The sequence below is a fragment of the Bison bison genome, unplaced genomic scaffold (assembly GCF_000754665.1).
Source record: "Bison bison bison isolate TAMUID 2011002044 unplaced genomic scaffold, Bison_UMD1.0 scf7180017864119, whole genome shotgun sequence".
Classification (NCBI taxonomy): Eukaryota; Metazoa; Chordata; class Mammalia; order Artiodactyla; family Bovidae; genus Bison; species Bison bison.
In genome coordinates this window covers 669500-680831 of record NW_011494691.1, presented here as the reverse complement: position 1 = coordinate 680831, position 11332 = coordinate 669500, and the positions used below count along the sequence as shown (strand labels likewise).

The 11332-nt window shown below is 42.4% G+C and overlaps 1 protein-coding gene across 2 annotated transcripts in view; it reads left to right on the top strand.

Moving 5' to 3' along the window:
* TMEM108 (transmembrane protein 108) overlaps positions 1-11332 on the top strand; it is a 391348-nt gene that overhangs the window by 6363 nt on the left and 373653 nt on the right. For both annotated transcript variants that reach the window (XM_010839570.1, XM_010839571.1), the window contains exon 2: positions 503-617. The gene's annotated coding sequence lies outside the window, so the exon portion shown is untranslated. The remainder of the gene's footprint in view (positions 1-502; positions 618-11332) is intronic.

The following is an 11332-nucleotide window of genomic DNA, read 5'->3' as shown; positions in this document are numbered from 1 at the left end:
AAAGCTAACATCATCTTCGTTGGGCTGGAGTCAGGCTTGTATGATACTGATTATTAGCTACCCAGCAACCCACGGATTTAGGCGTGGCTGTGTAACTAAGTGGAAGTAGAAAAGTATTGTGGTCCATTTCTAGGGAAAAAAGAAACAAAAAGAGAGCACCCACGCAAATTCCTCCATGCTGTTTTATACTCCTTGTAGGCTGGAGTGGAGAGGGTCCCTACGAGATCTTGGGATGCTATGTTAAAGGATGGCAGGACTTTTGTCAGCCTGGTTGCCTGGATTACTGTTAAGGGATACTGTTCAATTGTGCAGTATGTATACAGGAACAAGAAATAAGCTTTTATTGAGCTTAAACCATTATATATGTTTGGGTTTATGTGTTAAGTAAGTACTGATAGTTAGCCTATGCTAGCAAATTCACCTGAGGAGCGGTGGCTTGGAACTTGAAGTTATGGATCTTCTGGCCTAACGTATTCATTCATTCGTTTCTCATCTTTGGTAGTTGGTGATCGATTGGTTGTGATCCACCATGCAGAAGTGAGCGATGAAAGGCAACAGAGCTGATGGATCATGAGGATGTAAGTGCATTTGAAGGCTCTCACACCCTCTACTCCAGGGTAAGTCAAAGGCATTCTTTGCCGTTGTTCTGGTTTTACTCTTGTCTTAACAGCCTCTTGGCATCACAGACAGGGTGCCCTGTCTGTGAAAGCTTCCCAAAGCCTTTAGTGATTCAGGTCATAAACATTATTAAGATCAGCACTTACAAAGCTAAAACCATGATCAAGGTGATGGGATAGAATCTGCATGGGCATATCTCAACTTAAGAATTTTTTAGTGAGTTTGTATGGGGTTTGATTTACATAGGGGGTGAGGGTGTTGCTGGGCCTTCCTGAGAAGGGAACTAGGCCTGAGTGCTGTTTTCCTGTAGCCATATCATATTGTTGTCTCTGCTGACACAAATTCCCCTCTCTCAGCACTCTACTCTTCCATGGATCACTATGCTTCACTTTTCCGCGTTAATCACTTTTTTTTGGCGGGGGCGGGGGGGGGGTGTGGTGGGGGGAGGGGAGTGGGAAACTGCTTACCAGAGAGTTGATGATTTCCAATTTGGTAGATAATAGTGGTAGCAAAGCACATGGTTCTGCCCATTCCATTTTATTTTATCCAGTGTCACTGGAAGTCATATGTCCATTCCCTCCTCATCTGTTTGCAGTCCTTAGTGCAATGGATGTAGGCACCGGGAGCATTGTAACTAAAGCTGCTTTGGATTTTCATCTGTCGTGAAGACTTTGAGACCAAAAGGAGATTTGGTGTGCCCTTCTCAGAGGCAGTGGAGGGCTGAGAGGGAGGAGTGGAAAGGACATCCCATCCTTTCTGAGGTCTCTGGCTTTTAGAGCTTAAACTAAAACCAGACTCACTACAGAGAAAATAATAATTAATACAAATCTAAGCAGAGCTAAGACGGGTTAGGAAAAAGGGGGACAGGAGGTTATATTTAGGGAAAAAAAAAAGTACTCAGCTGAGAAACTGAATGGAGGATTGTTTTTAAGCGTCTTGGTTCAATACTGTGGAGTCCTTGCTGATAATGTCCCATTACCCACGCGCAGACAGAGGGCACCCAGTAAGGCTGATGTCCTTCTGTGCCTCACATGGCTCAGTAATGAGTACAATTTACTGAACAAAATAGACAATTAGGAGCTGTAGATCTCTGGAGATTCCCATAAGCATGCATCATTACAGCTCTGGAGTGATGCATGTGCTTAGAGATAAGCAAAGCAGAGGACAGGGAGCTGTAGGGCACAGCAACAACTGAAGGGTCTAGGTGAGCAGCCAGACACAGACCCTGGCTCGGCGCCTGGGGGTCACTAAGGAAAGGACCTGGTCTCTGCTAAGCTATCTCATTGGAGGAAAGGAGCCAGACTTTGCCAGCTTTTCCTCATTTTCCTCTGTGGCGCCAAAAAGTATAGCATGACAGAAATAGCACTCAACTGGTATGTTTCCGTGTAAATGCTGTATGAGGATCAAATTACAGAGGGAGCCATTCTTTATTGATTAGGAGCCAAAGAAGCTAGTGCTGGATGCCAGAGGATCAGGGGTTCTCATCCTCAGCACCAGTGGCATGCTGAGCCTGGTGCTTCTTTGTTGTGGGCTATCCTGTGCATTGAAGCATGTTCGGCAGCATCCTTGGCCTCTACCCTCTAGATGCCTGTAGTTCCCCCGACCCCTACAACAATCGCGACAATCAAAAGTGTCTCCAGACATTGCCAAATGTGCCCTGGGGAAAAAACTGCCCCTGGTTAAGAACCACTGCTGGAGGTGATTTAATTTTGCTCTTGAGTTTCTCTGGGATGGCATGTCAGTAACTTAGTCTCATTATGCTTGTTTCCCTACCTGTGAAATAGACACAGCATTTGTAAGTCAGTAGCCTAAAGAAGGGATGTACAAAGCACAGTGTGATTACTTGAGAGCTCTATAATGCTAAGAAATACCTGTATCCTCGAATATCCAGGACCCAGGGATCACTCTTAATCCTTATGAAGGCAGTAGCTGAGGAGCAAGGGAGTTTGAAGGGTCAGTGGTGTGGGAAATGATGCATAGTGCCAGACTCTGATTTCACTTGCTTTCATATTCAGTTCATTTCAACAATATACTCTTGAATAAAGGCTTTTTTTTTGTAAAGGGAAAAAATGGGAGAGTAGAGGAGAGAGAAATAAGCCCGTTATAAGAGCAGTCAAGGAAATTGCTTTTAAGTAGGGATGGGAGATTGTGGTAATCTCTTAAAGTGACTTGTATAATTAGTGCTAAGTTGCTTCAGTCATGTCTGATTCTTTGCGACCCTATGCACTGTAGCCCACCAAGATCCTCTGTCCATGGGGATTCTCCAGGCAAGAATATTGGAGTGGGTTGCCATGCCCTCCTTCAGGGGATTTTCTGGACCTAGGGATTGAACTTGAGTCTCTAAGTCTTCTGCATTGGCAGGTGGGGTCTTTGTCACTAGCGCCACCTAATGAAGGTAAGTCACTAGGACATAAAGTCACCAAAGGACATAAAGAAGTAACCCTCCCAAAGAAAAATATCCTCCCAAATTACTATGGATCCTAGAGCAGATTTTTTGAGTAATACAACAAATACCAGAGAATGTTTGGAGAAATCTGTTTTTATTCTATAGCTTTTCCATCTATTTCTTCTCTCCTTTGAAAGTATAGAAAAGGGGTTGTCTTCAACCCATGCCCTTTGAATGATACATAAAATGTTTTAGGATCTCAGTTTTACTTCTGCTCATCTTCTAGAACTGTGCTGGAATGGTGAAAAGGGCTATCACCCTGGCTTGGGCCTGAAGCAGTCATGTTATTTTACTAGAAAACCTCAGTTTAGGAAGAGCAAGTGCAGGGATTAGATGTAAACTGTCCTGGCAGGTTTGAGTTCAGCCTTGCTGACGTGTTGGTCTCTGTACCTATTAGATACACTCACCAAACTTACACCAAGACCATACTGACACAGGCACAGTGTGGACAGAGAGTGTGGCCATCATCAGGAAGTTCTGTTGGACAGCACTGCTTTAGTCTGTAAAGACTATGTGTCAGAAATCCGTACTTGTAGTGACAGTGTGTGTGTGCTTGTTATAACAAGACCTCACTTCATTTAAAACAGAATTATGTTTTGGATTTCTCCATCCTGGGTCACTTTTCAGTCTGTGAGAGAATCTTGCTGAACTTTTTAGCTGCTGAAGCACCTGTCACAGAAAGTGCCATGAACCTGTCTCTCTGACATAACTGAGTGCACTGCCTCAAAAATATCTGTGCTTTAATCCCAGACTGCTGAGCTGTCTCTTTCCATTTGGTATCTCCACACCCTGACCCTCGGTGGTGAAGCTTGTTTGTGCAGGATGTCTCTTTTGATACTGCCTAGAGCAGCAGAGCTTCACAAAGCGTCTGGGACAGGTGGTGAGACAGTTTTCACCTTCCTTCCTTCCAAGCCCCAGCATGGCTCAGAAAAGTGTTTCATAAGAAGGTATTAGTTCACAAGCTTAAGCTCTGAGGCGTTATCCCCTAAAGGATTAGTTTGTAAAGTAGTATATGACATATTTAGTAGTTAAGCCCTTGAGCAACATGAAAGAATTTTCAGGTGATATTATCTCTTTCTAGTACCAATATTAGTTGCTCTGAAACTATCATAATTAGAACAAATGAAAATATGTAGAAATAAAGACATATTTTAAAAGATGCAATTTAAGTCTAACTGAGCCCAAGACTGTTTTGCATGGTAGAAGGAATGAGAGCAGAGGGTTTGCATGCTGTGAGCAGTGTTGCAGGAGACAAGGCATGGAGATGGCTGGGCTGAGATGATTCTTTGACGGCCTTCACGGACTGCCTCTCTCCTGACTGTGGTACCGATCCTTGTATTGCCCTCTTCTCTTCACTTTGTGTTTCTGTTCTGCTTGGGGTGTTGGAGGGGTCTTAGTGTTTCTCAAGGGAGGTGCTCTTAGCATTTTGATAGAATGACTCATCCCTGTGTGAAACTTTGCTGCCCATTATAAGACATATAGCAACCCTGGTCATTGAATGTTTATATTACTCTAACCAAGTCATCAAGTCAACCAACAAAGCCCCCTGTATTTCTAAAGATGGCCTCTGATTGAGAATCACTGGCTGCTAGAGCGTTGGGGGGTTTTAGAAAGGGGGAGTATTAGAGTTGCAGAAGGTGCAGGTGCTCGGAGGGGCTGGCTCATTAATTTCTGATATGACCTCACCCAGTGCTGGAACTGCTTTGGGAGCCAATATTATTCTATAGAGACCAGAAGAATCAGGTTTTGCCAGTGGAAAACTTGGTCCCTGAACCTTGAAATCAACCCAGAAGTCACAGGGGGAAGTCTGTTAGGGCCACAGAGGATGGAGAGATTACTGAGGCTCCCAGAGCATGATGGTTTTTATTCTTGACTGGGAGAAAGAATGCAGCAAGGGAGATTTAAAGACAATCCAAGAGAAAGGGATTTTGCCAGCCATTTCTTTTCTTTCTCTGTGATTACAAAAACTGGCAAAGTAGCCCTAAATTTGTGAGGTTATGTGTAGACTCTCAGATGGGAAATCTGAGGTTGTTTTATAGTTAGTAAAGAGAAAAAGAACACTTTTAGACGTCTTGCTGTGGGGCATCTATAAATGTCTCTGATTACAAGAACAGAAGCTCATTCAAGTTACTTTAAGAAATGGAAGGCTTAAGTAAGAATACGTGGGAAAATAAATGTCAGGCGTGTGGCAAGTTGTGGGTAATCCCAGAGGTCTTTCAGGATGAGAAAGAGCCATCATGTGGCCAGACCTCACAGCGACAGGACCTAACTCAGGACCAGGAGGATTATTGCCTGATCTGTTGCAACTCCAGGATGTGTCTGCACCAACAGTGCTTGATCAGTCATTTACATGGCTCAAGATTCCTGTTTTGGCTTCTCTACTCATGTCTTCCTGTCCCCACAACCTAACTGGTGGTCTATGTATGGACCAAGAAGGAAAAGAATATGATAATTCTATAGTAACTATCAGCCCTCTGGTTATAGAGAGCTTTCTCCCAGGCAGTCTCAGAGGTACTGATGCCCTCTTTTGGTCCACACAGTGGTGGCCTGGGTCTTCTTGCTTCAATAAAGACTGTGGTTTTCCTGGAAGGGAGCAGTGGTAGGGTCGACAGAATGTGAGACCTCTCTTGTGTAAGGACACTGAATTCTTAACTCTTAGAATCAACATAAACAGTGTTTATGGGTTATGTGTATAATAAAGAATTGGAAGATGAAGCCTCTGCATTCAGTAGCAATTATGAAAAAGCCTGAATCTGTTTTTTTAGGAGACTAGCTGCATCATGCATTGGGGAAGGAAATGGCAACCCACTCCAGTGTTCTTGCCTGGAGAATCCCAGGGACAGGGGAGCCTGGTGGGCTGCCGTCTATGGGGTCGCACAGTGTCGGACACTACTGAAGCGACTTAGCAGCAGCAGCTGCATCCCAGAGCAGAATGGTAGGGAAATTGCTGGGCTAGATGATTGGGAAATCAGCAGTTATATTTTCCATATGGATATTTTATTTTTTTGCGTCTGTCAAACGTGATTCTCTCAACCACCCATGCATCTTGTAGGAATAATGGCTAGGTAGCTGTCTAAATGTTGAAAGACATTTTGATATCTCTGACAAGTGTTATTCAACGGCTGGGTGTGTAAGATTCCAGTTCTGACAAAGTAAAATAATTTGGCTTATTACTCCAGAAATAAATTCCATATAGATGGTGTCATTTTGGGAATTACTACCTTAAAGGCAGACTTTAAAATGTTTTGTGTTGTAGTGTGTTCTGTTTATTTACCCCCAATCTTGGAGAGCTAGTTTCATTTGAACCAGTGATTGAATATGACTTTACAAGGGAGTGCATCCTCATATTTGCAGAAGGCTCTGTCCTTATTTATGATTCTGTGATAGGGTAAGATGATGGTCCTGGCTTCATGGGCCATCACAGCTGTGAAGGGCCTGCTCTGTGACGTCACACACAGCCCAATGGCTCGCTGAATTCATTTAAGGCTCTTACTCTTTTCAAGCAGCTAGAGCATGGGAGTGACACACGCAGAGTTAGTATTTCCTTAGCTGCAGCTTCTGTTGAAGGCGGCAGAAGAGAAGTTCAGTGGGGCTTCTTCAACTGCTAGTTGAGGAAAGAATGTAGTCTGTTACTGAAAGATGATTGGGATCAGCTTTCTCACTCAGCTGCTCAAAGGAGCAGAGATGAATCTTTTGCTTCAGTTTCTCTTCTTACTCTAGGAAGATCCCTATCCCTTCTATGGAATTTTTTTAACAAGAAGGGAAAAATAGAGAATTGTATCCAATACATTTTAACATACAAGATTATATTTCTTCTGAAGAAGGTTTGTATATAGTAACCATATATCACCAGATTAAAATCCTCAATTTTAGTTTTAAAGAAAATCTAATCTTACAGTATAAACCAAACATAAAGTCAAATTTTTGCATATATAATTTATTTTTTATAAAAATAAAACATAGAATTCCTGTTCTCATAGAATCAGGAACTAATTTGCAGCCCTTGCATGAAGATTCTGTAGCAATGGTAAAGACATCTGCTCTCTCCAAGGTGTAAAGAGATGAAAGATGATGCCTGAAAGATGCCTGAGAGTCCCAGGTCCTGAATCCTGGGATTTTGTCCTACTCTAGGCCACTTCCTAGATAAGTGTTGGGGGATAAGTGTGATAAATGGACATAGATGCTTGAGGGGAGGGCTGAAACCTCCAGCTTTGATGAGGTGTCCTGTGCTTCCCATGAGCCACAGGAAGGAATAGATCCTACTCAGGCCTTTCCCTCCTGAGCCCATTGTTGAATCCTGGCCTTAGCCTTTCTAGGAAACAAAGATATGGCTGAAGTGATATCCTCAAACATGATTTCTTATTAGCACATCCCTTTTAAAAGAAGCTTCCTGGACGAGGACGAAGGCAGGCAGATGCATGCTTCCCTTAGCTATCAAGCTATCCCCTTTCTATTGGAAAGTAAAAGAGAAAGTTGATCTGTCCTGTCTGACTCTTTGTGACCCCATGGACTATATAGTCCATGGAATTCTCCAGGCCAGAATGCTGGAGTGGGTAGCCTTTCCCTTCTGCACGGGATTTTCCCAACCCAGGAATTGAACCCAGGTCTCCCACATTGCAGGCGGATTCTTTACCAGCTGAGCCAGAACGCTTATTAGATCACTTCTGAAATTTTTAATTATTGACATTAGTAAAATATTTGCCAGACATTAAACAATAGGACATTAATAGAGACCCTCAATTAGTGTCTTTTAATTTGAGAGCCCCAAATCCCATGTTAATATGGTACTAGACTTAAGCTTCTTGTTCCTTCTGGTGTTTCTCTAAATGTGTTTCCATCTTTTCCCTCCTCCCACTAACCCTGTTATCTAGTTTAGATCCTTTGTCTGTTTACCCTCTTTCTTACATCTTTCTTGATTTCCAAAGTTCTGTGATTCCCAGCAGTCTCAAGGACAATGTGCTTCTTAACTAGGCATAAAGACAGTCTGCAGTATGACTCCAACTTACTGTCTGACTTTCTACTCTTTCTGTTCACAAACTGCTCCTTACTCAGACTGGGCGTTGGTCCAGTTGTCTATTCTGTGCATAGAATGCCCTTTCTTCCAGTGACCATATCTGTTTGGTAGCATTGAAAACCTTTGTCCCATTAGCCAGATGTGCATTTCTATCTTGTCTCTATCAGATTTTAGAAAGGTGACTTTGGGAAAAATATTTAATTTCTCTCAACCTCAATTTTATTATTTGTAAGAAGGGACTCAAAATAGCCCCCTTATAAGATGCTTGTGAACACGGTACCATGTCCTTGCTTCTGACTGCCCAGCACCAAGCTGTGTATGTAGGCTTATCATCTGCACTTGCTGACGAAGTTACTGGTCAGATTTGCCCAGCTGATCTGAATCACATTTCTTGATTAGCCATCCTCTGCCTACAATTGCTGCACCTTCTGTAAACACATGTTTCTTCTCCAGTACCCCTAACTTGATCAGTAAGCACCTGAAAATATACGCTCCTAGGGCATGATGGAAAGGGGACCCTCCCACACTATTGGTGGAAATGTAAATTGGTGCAGACACTGTGTAAAACAGTACTGGAGCTTCTTTAAACTACAAATAGAGTAACTATATGACCCAGCAATCTCACTCCCAGGCATGTATCCAGAAAAGACAAAAACTCTAATTGGGCTTCTCTGGTGACTCAGCAGTAAAGAATGTGCCTGCAGTGCAGGAAACATGAGAGACACAGGTTTAATCCCTGGGTCGGGAAGATCCCCTGGAGAAGGAAATGGCAACCCACTCCAGTCTTCTTGCCTGGAGAACTCCATGGACAGAGGAGCCTGGTGGGCTACAGTCCATGGGATCGTAAAGAGTCAGACGTGACTAAGCGATTAACACTTTTTCTTTCTTTCTTTCTAATTTGAAAAGATAACATGCACCCAAGTGTTCATAGCAGCACTGTTTACAATAGCCAAGACATGGAAACAACCTAAGTGTCCATCAACAGATGAATGGGTTAAGACAGTGTAGTGTCTTTACTACACACACAGACACACAGACACACACACACAGTGGAATATTATTCAGCCATAAAAAGAATGAAGTAATACCATTTGCAGCACTGTGGGTAGACCTAGAGATTGTCATACTGAATGAAGTAAGTCAGAGAAGACACATATCATTTGATATTGTATGTGGAATCTAGAAAAAAATACAAACGAACCAATTTACAAAACAGAAATAGACTCACAAACATAGATAACAAACTTACAGTTATCAAAGAGAAAATGGGGAAGAGGGATAAATTGGGAATTTGGGATTAACAGATACACACTACTATATATAAAATAGATAAACAAGATGTTGCTGTGATTTATGTCAGAGAGTGTTCTGCCTATGTTTTCCTCTAGGAGTTTTATAGAGTCCAGTCTCATATATAGGTCTTTAATCCATTTTGAGCATGTTTTTGTATATAGAGTTAAAGAATGATCTAATTTCATTTTTTTTAACATGTGGCTGTCCAGTTTTCCCAGTACCATTTGCTGAAGACATTGTCTTTCTAACATTGTATAGTCTTGCTTTATTTGTCTTAGATTAGTTGGCCATAGGTGCATGGGCCTATTTCTGGGCTTTCTACCCTATTCTATTGATCTATATTTCTATTTTTGTGCCAGTACCATACTGTTTTGATGAAAGTAGCTTGGTAGTATAGTCCGAAGTCAGACAGCCTGATTTTTCCAGCTGCATTTTTCTTTTCTCAAGATTGCTTTGGCTGTTTGGGGGTCTTTTGATCCATCTCCCAGAATAATGAAAAGAAAAACAAACAAATGGGACCTACTTAAACTCAAAAGCTTTTTCATAGCAAAGGAAACAATAAACAGAATGAAAAGACAATTCACAGATTAGGAGAAAATATTTGAAAATGATATGATCAATTAGGGATTAGTCTCCAAAATTTATAAACAGCTATTATGTCACTTAACACATCAAAACAAACAACACACTCAAAAAATGGACAAGAGACCTAAATAGATATTTCTCCAAAGAAGACATATAGATGGCCAATAGGCACATGAGAAGATGTTCAGCATCATTAATTATTAGAGAAATGCAAATCAAAACTACAATGAGATATCACCTCACACCTGCCAGAATAGTTATCATCACAAAATCCACAAACAATAAATGCTGGAGAGGGTGTGAATAGAAGGGAACCCTCCTACACTGTTGGTGGGAATGTAAATTGGTACAGCCACTATGGAGAACAATATGGAGGTTCCTTAAATGGTGCTAGTGGTAAAGAACCCCTCTGCCAATGCAGGTGATGTAAGAGACTCAGGTTTGATCCCTGGATTGGGAAGATCCCCTGGAGAAGGGTATGGCAACCCACTCCAGTATTCTTGCCTGGAGAACCCCATGGACAGAGGAGACTGGCAGGCTACAGTCCATGGGGTCACATAGAGTCAGACATGACTGAAGTGACTGAGCACAATACACATAAACTAAAAATAGAGCTACCATATGACCCTGCAATCCCACTCCTGGACAAAAGCATGGAGAAAAGCATGGTCGGAAAGGATACATGCACCCCAATGTTGATGGCAGCACTGTTTACAATTGCTAAAGCATGGGAGCAACCTAAATGACCATCAACATATGAATGGATAAATAAAATGTGGTACGTAAATAAAATGGAATTTTGCTGCTGCTGCTAAGTCACTTCAGTCGTGTCCAACTCTGTGCGACCCCAGAGATGGCAGCCCACCAGGCTCCGCTGCCCCTGGGATTCTCCAGGCAAGAACGCTGGAGTGGGTTGCCATTTCCTTCTCCAATGCATGAAAGTGAAAAGTGAAAGTGAAGTTGCTCAGTCGTGTCCGACTCTTCGCGACCCGATGGACTGCAGCCTACCAGGCTCCTCTGTCCATGGGATTTTCCAGGCAAGAGTGCTGGAGTGGGTGCCATTGCCTTCTCTGCAATGGAATTTTACTCAGCCATTAACAAGAATGAAAGAATGCCGTTTGCAGCAGCGTGGATAGACCTAGAGAGTGTCATACTGAGTGAAGTAAGTCAGAGAAGGAGAAATATTGTATGACATCCCTTATACGTGGAAACTAAAAAGAAAGGGTACAATGAACTTACAAAACAAAAAGAGACTCACAGACTTATAAAACTTATGGTTGCCAGGGGAAAGGGATAGTTAGGGAGTTTGGGATGATCATGTGCACACTGCTATATTTAAAATGGATAACCAACATGGCCCTATTGCATGGCACATG